This window comes from Engystomops pustulosus, chromosome 5 (assembly GCF_040894005.1).
Source record: "Engystomops pustulosus chromosome 5, aEngPut4.maternal, whole genome shotgun sequence".
NCBI classification, from domain to species: domain Eukaryota; kingdom Metazoa; phylum Chordata; class Amphibia; order Anura; family Leptodactylidae; genus Engystomops; species Engystomops pustulosus.
In genome coordinates, this window is record NC_092415.1 from 80535028 (window position 1) to 80554841 (window position 19814).

Here is a 19814-nt window from a genome sequence, read left to right on the forward strand (position 1 = left end):
TGTGGTCAGTTATGTGCATGGGGTACAGTTTGCTAATGTTAAGAGGCTAAAGAACCTGCAATGATGTCAACCTGGTCACATGACATTATGCCACACCCACAACACTGTATAGATCCCTTGATAAGTTTATAACGGATTTTATGGGGATTTGAGGGAAACTTTAAAAAAAAAAAAAAAAAAATGTGGTGACAGGTTCCCTTTAAGGCCTCATGCACACAACCCAAACTGCAGGCAGCTCATGGCCCCCATAGAGCCCTATGGTCCAAGGGCACAGTGAGCACACATTGTCTCACTACACTGGGACCAAATTGTGTGAACACTCTGCAAAAAATAAATAAATAAATAAAATAAAGGAACCTCATCCCAGGTTCACACCTTAGGGTCATTTCCCGTTATTCTGTGATCATGGCCATGACGAGTGCTGTGCCTTGGACTGATCATTATGCTGGGGATTGAACTCTGTGCATCATATAGCAATATAATGTACAGAGTTCTTTTTACCCCAACATTCAGCTCCACTACATATCGGGGAAATAAGAACTTGGTGCATCAGATATCAATAGAACGCACAGACTTCAATCGTCAAGCATAGAAATCAGTCCATTGCACAGCACTCATCACAGCCATGATCATGGACTGATCACGGAGTAATGAGAAACAGCCCTAAGTGGATGTATAAATGTAGAACCTAATAAGAAATAAATAGAAATAAATAAACTTTCACAATAAAGTATTTGAAGACTTTTCCAAACCAAAATACTTCTATTTTATGAATATGAAAAGTAGAACAAACATATTTTCCATGCTTAGATTATAAATAGGTGGGGACACTTAAGGTTAAGATGTTCATTCTTACATATAGTGTCACAAAATACTTTTAAAAAACTGTTGAATTAAGGCATCTTATGTAGGCGTCATGTGCTTTTTGTGACATTCTGCATTCCATCATTGAATACTTTTTGAATCAATTGTCTAACAAAGAAGGGTTGGGTTTGTTTATCAATTTGCTGTAGCAATACGTTTTGTTTTGGCATAACATACCAACATACTCACAACTTTAGGCTGCTAAGTGCCAAAGGTGTAATTTTGAAACAAGTTTGATAAACTTCAAAACAGTCTACAGCTACATGCATAGTAACAATCTTGGATCTGTGTTTTTACAGCTCAGACAGACTGCCCTGACACAGATCCATGAAAGTTATAGCTGTGTGCATGCGCTCATAGAAAACAACACACAATTTCCTAATTGTCAAGGTCATTGTGCAGTAATATATGCCAAGATATCCTAACATGATTAAAATTGCAATATTTTAGATTTCTTAAATTGTATATATTCTAAAGCACAGAATAAAATGTAAAAAATAAATAAATAAAATGCTGATCTGACACCCATTTAACCACTAGCCTTACTTTCCAGTTTTCACCAAATGAAACCCTGTGGTAGCAGATTCTTCAGAGGGGCGACACCATCAGCCATAGCAAGATGGTCATTCAGATGGCTATGGCATAACAGCTCCAGCAGTAATTTATGGCAAGATTCCTAGAGAGATTAGCTGAATGAAAAAAAATGTACAAGTATAATCTTTAAAAAACAGTCCAGGAAAAACCCTTTAATGTATGGAAACAAAGTAATCATCAGATTGGCCAGACACACTAATGTGTAATGACTGAAGCAGATGGATTTCATTGCAAGTAGGAAATGAACATGCCAACATGCAACAATCTCACTCTAATGGGAAGCTGATGTTTGTCTACATAGCTTCACTTTGTCAGAGAAGTAAATCTGTATGTCTCTCTTCATTTAAAGTGATTTTAGATTGATATTATACATTATTATTACTATTATATTATAATATCCAATTTTCAATCTTGTGTTTTTAGGTAGTAGGAAAACAGTTTAATGAAAACGGTTAATGAAAATAGCTAAGACTTCTGTAACTTAAATTTTTTTAACTGAAGAATAATGGAGCCTGTGGTTGTGTGGGCAGCTCTTTCATGATTTTTCACAGCTGAGGGTTTGTTACAAGTGTCAGTGGTTCTTTGGAAGCAGCAGGAATCCCATCTACAATACAGAACAATGTGACAAACCCTCAGATCTGACTTGTTATGTTAAGATTGTTGGACATCAGTTTTATCCACATGGTTTTATAAGTAGAAAAAGATCTGATGTTGCAATAGAACTACCACTCTTATCCTGCTCAGGTCTTGCTGGGAGTTGTAGTTCTTCCCATATCTTGGACAAGGTCAATCCTTTTTCTTGAGGACTTTGGTCCTGTACATTGCTGAGATGGTCATATGGATTAATGTATGTGATATATAGAGCGTCTCTCTACATATATGCCAAGGTCCTAATCAGAGGCCGCATTTTCGCCTCACCAAACGTCATAAACGCATAATGGGGCGTCATTACTCCCAAAAATCCCCTGTAGCGCACAGGCTGAGCAGGACACAGGATGCAGTCTCTTCAACACCGATGACAAAAGTTTCTTTCACATTGCTGATGTTAAGCATCGTGTAAGGGGCTTTGTTACCATGCGGGCTATTAGTTGTGTATTGAACACAGCTAATAAAGTATTGTATAAAAGGAATCTGTAGCCATAGTATGGTCCACTGCCCAGATTTGCTAGTAAGAAAGGGTAGTACAGTGCTATGTTGTATCTGTAATGATTTTCTTGCTATTCATCTATTAACACTGTATATGCCTAGGAGTTATTTATATGTATTGCTGAAAATTTTATACTCCTCCTCGGCTAAAAATACTCCTCAAAAATGGTGAAAGGAGTATTATTACTCTTCTGGAAAAAAGTTAGTGCGACCTCTGCCTGGCGGTGTGCTTGGGATCATGGTCATGCTGAAAGACCCAGCCACATTTCATCTTCAATGCCCTTGCTGATGGAAAGAGGTTTGCACTTTAAAATCTCGCAATACATGACCCCAATAATTCTTTCATGTACACTGAACAGTTGCTCTGGTCCCTTTGGAGAGAAACAGCCCCTCGTCATGATGTTGCCACCCCCATGCAAGTAGGTATCGTGTTCTTTGGTAGAAAGAGTTAATGCTGAGTTGCATCTAAACAGTTCTACTTTGACATTCTCCCAATACTCTTATGGAACATCCAAATGTTATCCAGCAAACTTCACATGTACTGGCTTAAGCAGGGGACACGTCTGGCACTACAGGATGGTAGCATTTGTTACATTGGTACCAGCTTTCTACAGGTCATTCACTAGGTCTCTTTGTGGTTCTGGGATTTTTACTCACCATTCTTGTGATCATTTTGACCCCACGGGGTGAGATCTTGCATGGAGCACCTGATCAAGGGAGATTATCAGTGGTCTTGTGTGTCTTCCTTTAATTATAGCTCCCACAAGTTGATTTCTTCACACCATGCTGCTTGCCTATTGCCAATTTAGTTTCCCCAGCCTTGTGCAGCTCTTTGGTCTTTTCTATAGTAGAGTTTGGAGATTGACTATTGGAGGTTGTGAACAGATTTATTTTATACTAATAACAAGTTCAAACAGGCACTATTACTACATGTAATGAGTGAAGGATAATGGAGCCTCTTAAAAGAAGAAGTTACAGGTCTGTAAAAGCCAGAAATCTTGCTCGTTTGTAGATGACCAAATACTTATTTTCCACCATAATTTAAAGATAAATTCTTTAAAAATCAGACAATGATTTTCTGGATTTGTTTTCACATCTTGTCTGATATTAGCTGAAGTCTATGTATGATGTCAATTACAGGCCTCTAATCTTTTTATTTTCACACACATAGCAAATTATGTAAAAGAAATAAAACAATATCTACAACCTCAGACAGCCTTTAGTAGGGGAGGGAATTATACACGGGCCGTCATGACGGACTAATGGAAACCAGATTAATGGCGAGAATAACTCCTTTTCCATGATGTCCCCATGACTGCCACAACTGGAGCTGTACCAAATAAGTATTCTTAGGAAGGGACTACTGCCTGCAAGACCTTTCTACTGAAAGTCCGCTGTATTTTTTGTATCACCCTCGGTATGACGGAGATGGGAGAAAATGCATACATCAAGGGGGCGTTCCATGTCTGCCTGAAAGCATCCCTCTGTAAGATGGGATCTTTTTGATCTAGGAGATAAGAAACATGTTACTTAGACCTGTTTTGCTTCTTGCACCAACTTCAATCATTTGCTAGCCCCACTTTTGTGTTAACATCATGATGGACATTGGGCGCTGTCCTTGAAGGACATTACCTCCGACATTTGCTCCCCAGCCTGACTGGCCTGACTGTCTGAACAACTGTAATTGGCCATGGCTGCAAAGGCACCCCTTGTTCCAGATTTGCTAGGTTTGTCCATCAGTTCAAGGATCTTTTGACCAAGTCTAAAAGCTCTACCTTTCGATTTAAATGAAGCGGGTTTTTGTCCCATAAGGCCAATATCCAACTCGGACTCATGGCCTTAAATGCTCATGGCACCTCTTAGCGAGCAGTTTCATCTGGAAGGTTATTTGTTGAGTCTAGAGATGGAATGATATGGAATGATCATGTCTTTTGACCTCAAGAAAGCAATATCTTCAATCATTATTTTTAGAAGATTTTTGGGACAGATAATATCCTAAATGGCAGAGATTTGTACTGGAAGCAGGCCTACGTACCCTCAGGAGTCAGAACTGAGAACTAGCTTTCCTTTGCCTTTATACGGAAACCCTCTTTCTTTAAGGTCAGAAGTCTTCTGGTTTACATTAACTTTAGGGAACTCCTTTTTGTCTGCTGCTTTTTCTAGAATATAGTGTCCAATTCTGGACCAAACACCTTCTTCAAAAGGGATTCTACATAGCTTTGAAGTCCCCGCTCCATTGACGAAGCCCGAGTGTCCATCTTGCTTGGTTAGATAGGTTTAGTGCAGAACACCTTCTGCGGAAGAAATCGGCAATAATGGCAGTTGCGGCTTTCAGAGTGGAGAAAGTACCTGCAAGTACCTCCCGTGGCGTACTATCCTGAACATGGTTTTCTAACTAGTATAGCCAATGGAAGAGGGTTTGAGCAATAGATGTTTTTGCAATGTTCAAATTAAACATAAGAGCACTCCCATGTCTTTAGGAAGCCATCGTTTGTTTTTTTGGCCATCGATTCTTTTAATTGAATAATGTCCTCAAATTCATTTTCTTTGCAATTTTGGTCACTTGTATATCCACTACATTTCCACTACAGAAATTATAGTGTTTGGTCATGAAGATCTTTTCAGGCTTGATCCTCAACCCCTTAAGGACGCAGGGTTTTATCGCTCATTTCTCGCTCTCTACTTTCGAAAATCCATAACTTTTTAATTTTTACGTGTGAGGGTTTATTTTGTGCGTAACAAATTTTACTTTCCCATGATGTTATTTATCATTCCATGCCGTGTACTGGGAAAAAAAAAAAAAAAAAAAAAGTGGAATTTTTTTTTTTTTAAAGCGCATCTGCGTCACGTTCTTGTGGGCTCAGTTTTTACGACTTTCATCACTCTGTGCTCCAAATAACACCTCTACTTTATTCTTTGATTCCGTACCATCAGTGATAAAGTTTATACAGGTTTTATTGCGTTTAATACATTTTCAAAAATTAAAACAAATGTGTACGTAAGAAAAAAAAAAAAAAAAAAAAAAGTTACCAACTTCTAACACGAATAACTTTTTCATACTTTGTGTACAGAGCTGTGTGATGTGTCATTTTTTGCGAAATGAGCAGATGTCTTCATTGCTACCATCTTAAAGCTTGTGCGACATTTTGATCACTTTTGCATTTATTATGTAAAAAGGTGTAAAAGTCGCGTTTCAGACATTTGGGCGCCATTTCCTGTTTAGGAGGTCACCGTCAGCAATAATCATTTTTATATTTTGATAGATCGGGCATTTCGTACGCAACAATACCGAATGTGTTTGTTTTTTTACGGTTTATTATGTTTTATATCAGTTATAGGGAAAGGGGGGGTGATTTGAATTTTTAAAATTTTAGTATTTTTTTTTCCCACTATTTCTTAGACCCTCTAGGGTACATTAACCCTAGATGGTTAGATCGTTCCTACCATATACTGCAATATTGCTGTATTACAGTATAGAGCGTTTTTGCATATGATTCATTACAATGAGCCACTGAATGGAATCTGCAGAAACCATTCAGCCTTGGGTCATGGCAACCAATCGCCGCCCCCCCCCCCCATAACGTTCGAAGAAGAAAGATGGTGGCACCATGTGCCGCCACGTAGAGAATAGGATAAGACCCACGATTGGTGGTAATCTTCATAAATGTGTTATCCATGGTCTCCCTCCGTCAAAAATGAACTTAAAATAATGCTAATAAACCTGGCCTCACAGGCTGTTACATTGTTCCAGAGCAATTACACCCTCCCACTTTGTGCTGCTGCCATGAGAATACAGCGGGATGAGAGAGCAGATAATTCCTGGAGTGAGCAGGTAGGTCAGAAAGTGTAATAGCCTTGCAGGCAAAGAAAATGGAGGGGTTCTGGTAAAGCCATTTAACTAAAAAAAAAAATTATGCTAATGAGTCCGATTTTATAAGGAAGTAGGATGGGTGGTACTGCTGGGTGGTTTCATCTTGGAGCCTAGAATATATGTGTCAGGTGTAAATTGAATAATGGACTGCAGAACCATAAAGATTCTGGGGCGGCATCCAGGAACTCATTGTAAACTTGCCCCTCCCTCTACCCGGTTACTAGTTATATTAGTCTCTTGATCTTGTGGTTATATCTTCTCTATTCTGACATTTGCTACTTTTTTTCATTGCTCTTTCACTCACGATTCTGTATTTTCCCACCATCTTTGTTTTGACTCAGTTATCCTGTCTTGCTCTGTTCACTTGCCTTCTGTTCTAAGTGCTTACTATTATGGGCAATTAAGCAAGCACAGACGTTGTGGGTTAGCTCAGGGATTGCACATATACCTCTGTCTTGACAATTAGATTGTAATACTACATATATTGAAAGAAATTTTAAGAGCAAGCGAATGTGCACTGGTCTTACCAAATCTGTTCCTCAATGGTTATAGTGAAAATGTTGAATACAGATCAGTTCATTGGTATTCTAGCTTTTCACTGGGCCATCATACCTCACATGCATGTTCAGTAATTCGGAATCTGTGTTGCATGTGAAATTTCAAGATTTCTTGTTCAGAGAGCACTGCTCCGCATTAACATTGCCTGACATTTCTGGGCCAGAGGATGCTTTACCTTTATCATTTAATTTCCTGCCTTGTTCTTAGGCAAGCTTCAATATTTTATCTTTTTCACTATGCTCTAATAATTGGCATATAGTGCATAGGGAAAACTAAAAATAAAATTACTCTCAACTTTAGGAGGAAGTTGATGCTCCGATAAGAAATATGTTGCACTAGCCGACACATTTTCATTTTTCACTCCCCACCTTCGAAAATCTAAACTTTATTTTTCCATGAACAGAGTGGCGTTATGGCTTATTCCATGTCATGTACTGGGAACCAGGAAAAAAAAAAAAAATTCCAAATGCAGCAAAATTGGTGAAAAAAATAAAAAAACATTTGCGCCATATTCTCGTGGGTTTGGATTTTATAGATTTCGCTATACGCCCCAAATGATTACTTTATTCTTTGGGTTGATACAATTACGGGGACAACAAATTTGTATAGGTTTTAGAATGTTTTCATACATTTACAAGAATTTAAACCTGTACAAAAAAATTTTTGGGGGATTTTGCCATCTTCTGGCGCTAATAACTTTTTTGGGAGTTGTAGTTTGTGACTTGATGGCGTTTTCAATGTTATCATTTTTAGGACTGTACAACGTTTTTGATCACTTTTTATAGAATTTTTTTATTTCTCTTTTTACTATTTTTCAGACTCCCTACGGTACTTTAACCCTAGGTTGTCTGATCCTACCATATACTGCCATACTACAGTATGGGGATTTTCCTCCTCATTCATTATAATGTGCTGATCTGACCCATGCGCCACCAGTGGCGATCGGCGGGAAAACACTATGCAGTGTTCAGCAAAGTCTTACTGGCTATGGAGAGGGCTCAGCACGTGAGCCCACTCCATGAACCCGCACCCGGCATATGACGTAGTATTACGTCACATGTCGGTAAGGGGTTAAGTATTATTACTTATTTTTATATAATGCAGGAACTCCTATCCACTGCACAATGTGCAATCTGGTGTAAGAAGTGTACTAATCTTCTTATTCCCCCGGGAAGTCCTCTTCTATCCAACGATGCTCCGGCTCCCTCCCTCCATGCGGTGCCGTCATACGAGCGGTTACATAAGCGGCTTGCTGACATCAGTGTGTGCCGAAGGCAGCGTACACACACAAGAACGAGCTGCTGACATCACACCTGAAGAGGCAGCACCGCACGAAGAGAGTGTGCTGGAGCATTGTTGGACAGAAGAGGACCTCCTGGGGGGAGGGGATTCAGGAGGAGAGTACACTTTTTTTACTTGGGTCTGCTTGTACTCGAGTATATACAGTAAGTTCAGGATTTTTTTGCCCTTTTAAACGGTGAAATAAAGGTTTATGACCCTGAGCCATCTCCACAATCCCCTTCCAAAATTATTAACTAAAATTACATCAGCTGTAAGAATTTGATCCATTAAAAGGTACCTCTGTCAGAACCAATGACGTAAAAATACATTTTGGTTCCATTTTGAGAATCCTTCATTGTCCAAGCTGGCTTCAATGCTGTATTGCCAAGGAGCCTGGAACACCAGAGTTGCGTCCCATGTACCTCAATTTAATTTTGTTGTATTAGAGGCCATGAAACAAGAGTCAGTTGGAACACCAAACCCCAGGTCTTGTATTTCATTTTGTGATCCCCTGGTAGCTTATTTTATTTTTAATGTGAACAATAGGATGACAGACATTATTAAATGATATTCACTCTTGAGGAAGGCTGACCTCAAAGAACTCATGCATATAACTAATTTTCATTTGAGAGCTAGCAGAACAAATTTCTCATGAACCCCCATTTACCTATATTGTGCACATTCATGATACAGGGGCATTCATCTTCAAAAGGACATCGGCAAGGTTAGAGGCACTCACCTGCCAATGTCTTTCAGGCCACAGACAATTGCACACCTTTGTGTGCATGAAGCTAAACCTGCAGGACACTACCTGAGCAGGGAAAGAGGCAGACTAAGGGTTCATTCACACCGCCGTCTCCGGGGACATACATGCGGCTGCAAATCTGTGGCCACATATACATCCCCATAGATGGCAATAGCGGCACAGTAACGGTACGGTGCCACATGTGTGGCAGCATTCCGCGGCGCACACCAGGAAAAGAACGTGCTCTCTTTTCCCTGGTGTGCAGCCACATTCCTCCTCCTCTCCAGCACATGGCTGGCATACCGCGTGTGAATGCACACCAATGTCGAAGAAAATTTTACATAAAGTCCCATAGAATTCTATAGATCCATTTTTTCCATATAGGTCTACAGCGCTTTACTGTGGCACCTAAAAGGGTATTCTGATCTTGGAAGGTTATAGAATAGCTACAGGAAATGCCATAAATGTCTAAAAGTTGTGGGCCCCAACCCTTGAGAACAGAGATAGTTGGCCACTGGGTATCTAATTCTAGAGAATCAACAGAGTAAAAGGTCCAATTTTTACAGCACCTACTTGATTTTTAAAATACTTCCTATACAGCGTACAGTATAAGGCTACATTCACACACGTAAGGGGGACACACACTTCTATGGGCTCACGGCACCATACGGGAGCGATACAGTGCAGCACCGTACCGCTCCGTAGAAAGATAGGACATGTCCCATCTTTCTATGTGATATGGCGCCGTATATGCCTATGTAGAGGGGAGGGGGTGAGCTGCGCTCCTCTCCACAGTACCGATGTATCCCCGCCGTACTACGGTACGACGGGCATACATCGTGTGCAAGTAGCCTAAGACAAATCCAGATATCCAAGGCTGTATGGGGCAGCTCAAAGGGACTTTCTTGTGCGATTTATCTCCAATTTAGTGTAAAGGGGATAAATGTGTTTAGAGAAAGTTTCACTGTAGATAACATATGCATGTTCTGTGGTGCAAGTTCTTTTCTTTGTACAGTGAAGTTAAAAGAAAATACCACAGTCACTATGATGCATGTGACAATAGCAAACATCTTGAGAATAGCTTGAAGTACTGCCAGAGGAAGGATGAAAATGGTCTACCCTACCCATCCTATTCATGTAAATCATAAAATAGATTCATTTAAGTTTTACAAAGCACAGAAAATGATAGCACAAAATACATGAAAATATAGTAAGAAAAAGTAGTATATTATTCATTCGACTTGATTTTAACAAACATACCAGTAAACCAAATTTATGAAAATATTTGTTTAATAAAACACCCTAGATATGTATACATATTAATGTTGCCAAAACCAGTACTTGTAGAAACACCGTAATTTCAGAGACTTGCAGCGGACTAAGGTATTCAATGTTACATAAAACGTGCAATTTTCTACTTTACCAATTTATTCACATTATCTGTAAAAAGAACCCACAATAGACACTAAAGATTCCCATACATTTAAGAAGACTATTAGATGAGCATAGTTTCCAACGTCCACAAACATGGGGAGAAGAATACAACTTATCGGCAGACACTGCTGGCCACTTATCTGCAGGGTCCAAAGATCAGATGTGTTGTGTTAAAATCTACATTTCCGTTGCAGATTCTAAACAATCTCAAATGTAAAACATGTAACATCTGCCAATCATGGTGCAATACTGCAGAAAGAAGATACACACACTACACTTTGCAACCATGTTTCTTTTTAATACTCATTGTATTTAAGTTTCATGCCTTTAATCCATGTAAAACGAATGCATGGATAGTTCAATACCGCAGTGTATTGAGTCGAGGGGGTGTGGCAGGGGAGCCCCTGCCTTGTCATCATTCAGCAAGTAATGCCATGTGGCATCATCCAAGGTCCTTTAGCCTCCTAACATTATCAAAACTGTACCCCATGCATATATCTGATGACCTGAATTCACCGCACACTCCAAGGACTTCTAGTCCTCCCCATTCTGCTGTGCTTTTATGTCATCAGATGACAGTTTGCTAATTTTAGAAGGCTAAAGGACCTTAGATGTCACCCTGGTCACATGACATTACTTGCTGAATGCTGAGAAGGCATGGGGAGGAGCTGCTGGATTTAGCCTAAGGATGACACACACCCTTGATTTGCTCTAGATCTGGCTATATGCAAGACAAGGTTATAAGGTTTATTTTATGGGGATCTGATGGAAACAATTTTCAGCTACGGAAGGGTGCCAGTTAATGGGGCTTTATGAAAACGTTTTACTAGCTGTATTTCTGATAGATGTGGCGAAAGGTTCTCTTTAATGGTCAACTTCACAGAAGCCAATTCTTTTATAGAATGAGAATTTTCCCACCACAACACACTCATCCTCAGAGATTGCTCTAATTTTTTGTTTTCTAGTGGAGTAAAAATACTCCCCCCCTAAGCGTTTCTGAGGAGTGTTTTTAGCTGATGAAGAGTACAAAATTTCTAGAAACATGACTGAAATGGTAACTACCAAATAACTACACCGGTGGAAGATGCAACAAATTTATTTTGTATGTTTAGAATCACGTACATATTACAATAAAAGAATACTGGGGAGGACTAGATGGAAACCGAATTACCGTGAGTACCAATTCCAAGACGTCCTCCCATGACGGCCCACTTGGGGATCTCCCAAATGATTATAGCGTTAGGGTGGGACTAAAGCCTGAAGCACCTTCCTTCCCAAGTGGCCGCCTTACAGATCTGCCCTAGGGAGGCAGCTCATGGCCCGAGTAGAGTGAGGAACTGCTTTCCCTTGCTCCATATAGCAGGTGATTCTGCTGTTCTCAGACATCTTGCTACTGACGTCTCAGAAGCTTCCTTCCCCCTATTCTACCCCTGGAACTGAACAAACAGATTATGGTCAATGTGCCAGGAGTCTGTGGCCTGTAAATAAGCTAAGACAGGGCACCTTACATCAAGACACTGCCATGAGGATTCCCTGCTTGAAGAGGGGTTCTTGCAAAAGGACAGAAGAGTGACCTGGTCTCTATTCCACTTTGGGGGTGAAGCCTGGATCTAAAGAAAGGATGATTCGGTCAGAAAGAATACGAATATACAGCTCTCTAATGGAGATAACCTGAAGTTCTACCAACCTCCTGGCTGGTAGGGTGGTTTTTAAGAGTTTAAGTGGTTTTTTGGAAAGGGCATCTAGGACCAAGGTGAGATCCCAGATTGGAACCCGCTTAAGGATCTGGGGTCTCATCCTGGAAGCGGCTAAAATAAATCTCTTGACCCACCCGTGATCCGGAAGAGGGGAAAAAAAATAAATAAATAAAGTGTTGAGAGCCGAAACCTGGACCGTCAGGGTGCTGGTAGCTAACCCCAGTTCCAGGCCCTTCTGCAAAAAGTCAAACCTTTTCCATATCTTGTGGTATAAGGCAAGGGTAACCCTTTTACTTGCATTAAGAGTAGATACCACGGCCCGGGAGAGACCCTGAGATCTCAAGATCCAAGCTGCCAGCTGAAGCTTCCCGGGGTCTGGATGGAGAATGGGTCCCTGGTACAGGAGGTCCTTCCGCAGGGGCAGTATTATTGGCTATTGTAGGGACAAAGATGTTAGCAGGGGATACCAGCTTTTCTAAAGCCAGTTTGGCAGATAAAGATAATCCTTGCCTGATCCATGAAGATCTTTTTGGGAACTCTCACAATCCAGGGAATAGGGGGAAAGGTGTAAGAGAGGTTTGTTCCATGGGTGACTGAAGGCATCCAGGTATTCTCTCTACTCGTTTGCTTCCAAAGAGTAGTTGAGAAGGCATTTTGAGTTCTCTCATGGCAAATAAATCAAGACGAGGTCTGCCCCAGAGGCTGGTCAGCTGAAGATAGACCTCCTGGTGATGCACCATTTGTTGGGTGAGACTTCCCGTATGCTTCCCTGTTTAGGACTCCTTCAGATGGGTAAGTGATAGGGAGAGGATGTTCTCTTCTGCCCAGGAGAATACAGTGAGGACTAAGGAGTAAAGGACTGAAGATCTCGTTCCTCCCTGACTTCTCAGATAGGATACGGCTGTGGTGTTGTACGATAAGATGTGGACATGGAGACTTGATAGGTGAAGGGCATTTGTCCTCAGAGATTCCCAGACTGTCCTTAACTCCCGGTGGTTTGACGGCTTTCTGGCTGAAGTGAGAAAGGAAGACTGCTCGCCAACCTACACTGCATGAGTCAGTCATGACTGACACACGGGAGGCAGAGGCAAGGAACCCCTTTCTCCAGGTTCTACATCTTTAGCCACCATTGGACGTCCCTTTTTTATAGAGGACGGGATGGCGACTTTTTTTCCAGGCTCAAAGACCTTCTGTTCCATGACCGGAGGATCCAACTCTGCAGGGCACGAGAATGGCTTTGGATCCAAACTACCAATTGAAGGCAGGCAGTAAGGCGGTCCAGGATTTTCATTGCCCATCGAACAGATATGTAAGCCTTCCTGAGGAAGGATCGGACATCTTATGTTGCTTGCTTTTTCCTGAGGGTGGAAGGTGTTAAATACGACTTCTGTGTGTTGACTAACCACCCCTTATCTGAGTGTTTCTTTAGGGCAAGTTCTCTTGCAACCATTAGATGCATGGTCTTTCCCCACTATAAGAAGATTGTCCAAATATAGAATGATGAGACTTACTGTAGCCTCAAGAAGGCCACAACCTGCACCATAACCTTTGGGATTTGCTCAGCTCTGAGAGTTTTTACAAAGGGAAGAGCACAAAAAAAAAAAAAAAAATAGAACCCTCTGGAGAGAGGACTGACAATCTGAGGAATCTTTGAGATGAGGGGTGAATTGGGACATTATAGTAAGCATCCCTAAGATCTACGGTGCACATACAGAAATTGGTGTGAATAAGTTGAGTAGTGGATCCTACCGACTCCATACGAAACTTCCTGTAGATGATGAAGTTATTTACAAGCTTCAGGTTTATGATCAGCCGGTTTGATCAGTTGGGCTTCTTGACAAGGAACAGAAACCCAACCTTTCTTGTTCGTAAGGAACTGGAATCGCCACGCCTGAATGGATGAGGGATGAGACAGTGAGTGGAGGAAGAGGCAAAAGGGAGGAACAAATCTTGAGGGGGGGCACACTGTATTCTGTATCCAACCTGGATAATGTTCAGGACCCAAGGGTTTAATGTAATATTCCACCACTGAGGTACAAACCCTAGTAGTCACCGACCCCCCCCACCCCCACCCTGGAGTCACAGTATTGTCAGAGGGTTTGGAAAAGAGAAAGCCCCTTTCTCTTCCTCCATTAGGGTAGCTCCAGCGACCCTGTTTACCTTTCCCACAAAAGGAATCCTTGGGGTTCTTGTAGAAACGAAAGGAAGCCTTCTTGGTAACCGCCCTGTTCTCAGAAAAGCCTTCTCCAAGATGGCGTTCAACACTGGACCAAAGACAAAACTGCCGGTGAAGGGAACACTGCACAGTTTCCCTCCTGGATGTGCGATTATAGTTACTTTAACCAGAAAAAAAAAGTTCTTGATACTGCAGTGGCGGACAAGTTGGACTGAGCATGGTAGTCTCCCAGGCTTTATTAAGAAGAGCATCAGACTTCCTGTCCATGGGATCCTTGAGCTGCGCCGAATCCTCAAAAGGAAGGTCCATCTTCTTGACTACTTTAGTTACTTGGACATCCACTTTAAGAAAGGAATCCCGTTCCTTAGAGACTTCCTGGTTGGAAACTAGACATCCAGGGATCATTAACTGGAAAGACCTGCTGCTTTTTGGCCCCGAGGCCGAACAGCTCGTCTTCCCAAGACAGAGGGGACCTGATCTTCAATTTTAAGGGTCTCGCGTATAGCATACAGGAGATTATCTAGCTCATCAACATGAAAGAGGTGGCAGGATTCTAGCTTCTGACCTAAATCTTGAGAATCCTGCTCCTCCGTGTCAGCAAAAGAACAGGAATGGGCCTCTGAATCACAGTCTTCTTCAGAGGAAGAAACGACCACCAATCTGGGCTTTTTGGAGGGGGATCTTTCTGCTTTGCCGAAGCGACAGACGAAACCCCCTTTTCTTCAATAAAGGATTTCAATTTGTCCATGAAGGACATCTTTTCTTCATGCATAAGACTCAATACAGGAGCTGCATATGGGTTTCTTATACGACCTCTCCGTTCCTGCCCGTCTGGGTCCAGCTGCTGCAACCTTCCAAGCCGCACTCCTACTGTCATCCCAGTCTCGGACTGTGTCCTACATACCTGTCATCCCTGGCTGCCACCGCGGGTTTAGTCGCACCCCTGGAACGACCTGGTGGCACCCCGCTGCAGCAAGACCATCCCGCTTTGCGGCGGGCTCTGGTGAAGACGAGGGTGCCACTTAGACTCCGGTCCCGGGTTGCGGCTAGTACTCTCTCCATTTCCTGCGGTGGTCTAGACGGTCCACAGACTCCTCCCTCTGGACTCTTCCCATAGAGACTTTCCTCCCGGGTACTTCCTAGGGCAGTGGTGGCGAACCTATGACATGGGTGCCAGAGGTGGCACTCAGAGCCCTTTCTGCGGGCACTCAGACCATCACCCTAGGACAGAAATCACTAAACACTGTATCTTCCTGCAGTCCCAGGCAACTTAACAGATTCTGTCCTCAGCGCTATTTTAAAGTGACACTTCATTGGCTGTTTTGAACTGTGGGAACTGTGAAGGTTTTGACAGAACTGCATTATATGTAGGGTCATCCTACTGGACCCACCATTCAACCTGTACAGAGACACCCTGGAGAGAAGCTACAATGATAGTCTGAAATTTCCCTTCTTTCAACTGTATTGACGGCCGATACAATTGAAAGATGTGGAGGAACAGGTAGCAATAAGTTACTGCTTAAAATTCCATGCTGGCACTTCACAATAAATTTGGTTGTAGTTTGGGCACGCTGTCTCCAAAAGGTTCGCCATCACTGCCCTAGGGCCATAATTTCCTTTTAAGTACAAAGAGGGAGTTTTTACTCCCCTCATTCCAAAAGTCTAACTTTTTTTATTTTTATATTTACAGGGATGTGTGAGGACTTATCTGCTAGACAAGTTGTACTTTTTAGTGGCACCATTTAATATTCCATGCAATGTTCTGGAAAAAAAATTCCAAGTGCGGTGAAATTGCCAAAAACAAAAAGACATTTGCAGCGTTTTCTTGTGGGCTCCGTTTTTGGTTCCATTCTGCGAACCAAATGACACTCTCTCTTTATTCTTTGGGTCGGTACAATCACAGGGATACCAAATTTATATACACTACCACTCTAAACTTTGGGGTCACTTAGAAAATGTCCTTATTTTTGAAAGAAAAGCACATTTTCTTTCAATGAAGCCAATGTTAAATGAAGCAAATACACTACACACATTGTTAATATGGTACATGACTGATCTAGCTGCAAACGTGTGAAATGTGAAATCTACATAGATGCATATAGGCCCAATTTTAACTGCCACCACTCCGGGGGTTAAATGGTATATTGGGGGAAACTTACATAAATGTTACTCTCAGAAAGGAGATACATATTTAATATTTTGGCACTGTTTGATATATTTGTGGCGCTGAGACCATCTGGCGTGGGACCAAAATCTGTCTCAAGCTCAAGAAAGGTGTCTAGCAAATCGGAGAACAAGCTGAACACACTGCCCGGGAGGGCAGCAATGGCTGCTGCGGTCATGCATCAGTGGCTGACCTCGTCCAACAGCTCGTATGGCTGCTACCTCTGTAGTAACGCTTATGCATACTCCCTTCGTAGCACCAGGACGTAATAGTATGTCCTGTTGCACAAAGGTGTTTAAAAAAAAAAAAAAAAAAGTTAAGGGAGCTTTTTGTTTTTTTTAGAGGTTTCTTAACCTGTAACTGGTAACTGGGGCATCTTTAAGAGCCACAGTTACAGGTGTAAAAGGCCCAAATGATGAAGCGGTAATAAACTGCTTCTTCCTAGGGTCTCCAGCTTCCTCAGACAGCAGGAGACCAAGTCCTGCTTCCGTGCACGCTGAAGCCAGTAACCTGCTAATTGCCAAGGTAAAACCTAACAGCGCTGCCACTGTGTACCGCTATCATTTTTTAAATTAAAATTTCAAATTAACCCCTTTCCCTAGAAAACATGTAAAAATAAACAAAAACATGTATTCCGTAGCGTAAACACAACAATGGAAAATAGTGTCCAAATGTTTGAATCATCGGGTTTTTAAAAAGGAAAAAAAAAAAAAAAAAAAACTTTTTTTGTATAGAAGATTAAATTTTTTTTTAATCTGCTAAAATCTAAATTTGGTATACCCAAGATCACATTGAACCAAAGAACATTTGGAGTGCATAATTAAAGCTGTAAAAAAGAGCCCACAACAAAATGCTGAAAAAGTGATTATTTATCAATTTGTCCCAATTTAAATTTTTTTGCAGTTTCCCCGTACATTACAAGGGATATCAAATACTGACAATAGGAAGTACAGTATCAGCTAAGTCCCGTAAGAGTGAAAGGGGGTTATATGTAAATGGCTGTTTTGATGACCTCTCCTCAGGATATCCCAGATACACCTAAACTCTGTTCTGAATAGCGGTCTCACCTGCCTCTGGATGATGGACTTAGAAGCAGAAGGTTTTGCCCACAGTATAGATGAGGAGTAGGGCAGCTGCTGCTGTACAGGTCCATCTCCTACAAAGGATAGAGGTCCTCTACACATCACACAACCCCTTTAAGTATCAATTGTAATAACAAAACATAAGATTCCATGTCACTTGTGTCTGACATAAAGTAGTAGAAGTAGCATCACAGCAGGTAGAAGGGAGAATAACATTGCCCTGCTATGGCAGCATTATTAGCTTTTACCTAGGGAAGCTTCAGGCACAGATTCCATAAAACATCATGGGCAGAAAGTCCCACACATGCCCCATTATAGTAATCTGTTACACAGCCTGTAGGTGCCATGCTATGTGACACAGCGCTGTAACTGCTGCCTGGGAGGTGACATGTCAGCCAGGCACATCTGCAGCACTTACCTCAGGTAGGGATAGCCGTCACCCGACACAGACATGGCCATAGCCGCCCTGCACTCTACCTCTTCAGCTGTGGCGCTGAGGTAATCCCGCCCTCCGTCTATTAGAAGCAAGTTGCCATTATGTGGAGGGCACGTCACGGCTTGTGTGCAGTATCTTGCGTGTAATTATACAGGAAGCCTGGAGACTACACTTCCTACTTCCCATCTGGGGCTCCTCATTGCAGCTGCAGGTGATTACATCAAGTCTCTGTTGTGCTCAGCTACTGTTCAGCCCTCCTCCAGCCCAGTGCCCACATCACATGTGCACACATGAGCCCTGGGAAGCAGAAGGGGCTCATTCTTCTACATCATTAGCTGGAAAACATCCAAATACTCCTTTACAGGAGATGTAGCAAAAGCCAACCTTTTACAGGGAGCTCTAAAATGGCAATCTACTGTACCACTATATGCTTGCAATTTTCATAAAGAGGATATAAACAAAAAGAGAATCACATACAAATTGCTCACATTTTGAAATACGATTTATTTATTTTTTTCCCTTTATTGATACAAATCGTTGCCTACAGAAATTTAAAAACTACATGTTTATGTACTAAAAATAAGAGGGAAAACTGTTTTTTAAAAAAACCTACATATCAAATGTAACATCAATATTAATTTTTCAATTAATTTCAAAATCAAATCCAAATATAGCACATCTTTTGGGCGTAAAAATGTGGCAGTCTTGTGTTCTATTGCTTTGCCCCTCAGTGAAGGTATAGAAAAGAGAAAGGCCACGGTCACACGCACCGCTAGGCGTCCGTCATAACGCGACGCTAGCGCCCAGGGGGGGGGGGTCCTTGGCCCACACGCACATGCACATGTTAAGCCGATCGCATGCGTTTCTCTGGAAACGCATGTGCGTTCGGGCCGAGGACCTCCCCCTGTGCGCTAGTTTCACGTTAGGAACGGACGTCTAGCGGTACGTGTGACCGCGGCCAAAAAGGAACAAGTAATAGCAGGGCTGTGGGGTGTGAGCCAAACCTCCGACTCCAGCTCCTAAATTTCCTGAGCTTCAACACTGATTCCACAACCCTGAGGGCGTGTTCACGTGTTCTGCTAGTGTCACGTTCATAATGTGACGCTAGTGCACAGGAGGCGGGGCTAGTGCCGATCGCATATGCGTTTCCAGAGAAACACATGCGATCAGGTTATCAATCGCATGCTTTTCCCGGAAACGCATATGTAATCGGCTCGAGCTCCGCCCCTTGTGGGCTAGCGTCGCATTATGAACGCGGCGCTAGCGGAACGTGTGAACGCACCCTGACTCCTGCTTTTCTGATCACTCTAGCAGTGCTTGAAATAAATGTGAGCCTTCTTTCTCAGTGGCTTATTCCTCCAATTATAGCAGAGGAGTTTCACTACTGAGCATGTACATAAAGTGCAGCACACATAATAAAATGGGGATCAGGGGTGCACAAACCATGCCAACAGGCCACATGCAGCCATGAGTACCGGTCCAATAAGTACTTCCATAACTGATTTAACATAACTGAGAAGTTCCTAGGTCCACTCCTGCAGCTCCGCTCTGTGTCCTGACCCCTGACACTGGTTGTATGTGTCGAGGTCAGGACCCAGAGCAGGCTACCCGCATGAGAGGACCCAGGAGTTGTAAATACCTGTAAGCTGTACTGCTCCCGGGTCCTTTCCTGCTCCTGGCTCAATTCTACCCCTGGTTCTGATGCCGCCACTTCCTCACAGAAGGTATAGAAGAGAGAAAGGGAAACAAATATTAGCAGAGCTGTG

The 19814-nt window shown here is 42.1% G+C and overlaps 1 protein-coding gene across 1 annotated transcript in view; it reads right to left on the reverse strand.

The window, feature by feature from the left end:
* Nucleotides 1-18301, reverse strand: part of RNF144B (ring finger protein 144B) — a 51394-nt gene extending 33093 nt beyond the window's left edge. Inside the window, exon 1 of the mRNA XM_072152462.1 lies at nucleotides 18031-18301. The gene's annotated coding sequence lies outside the window, so the exon portion shown is untranslated. The remainder of the gene's footprint in view (nucleotides 1-18030) is intronic.
* Between the last annotated feature and the right edge of the window lie 1513 nt (nucleotides 18302-19814).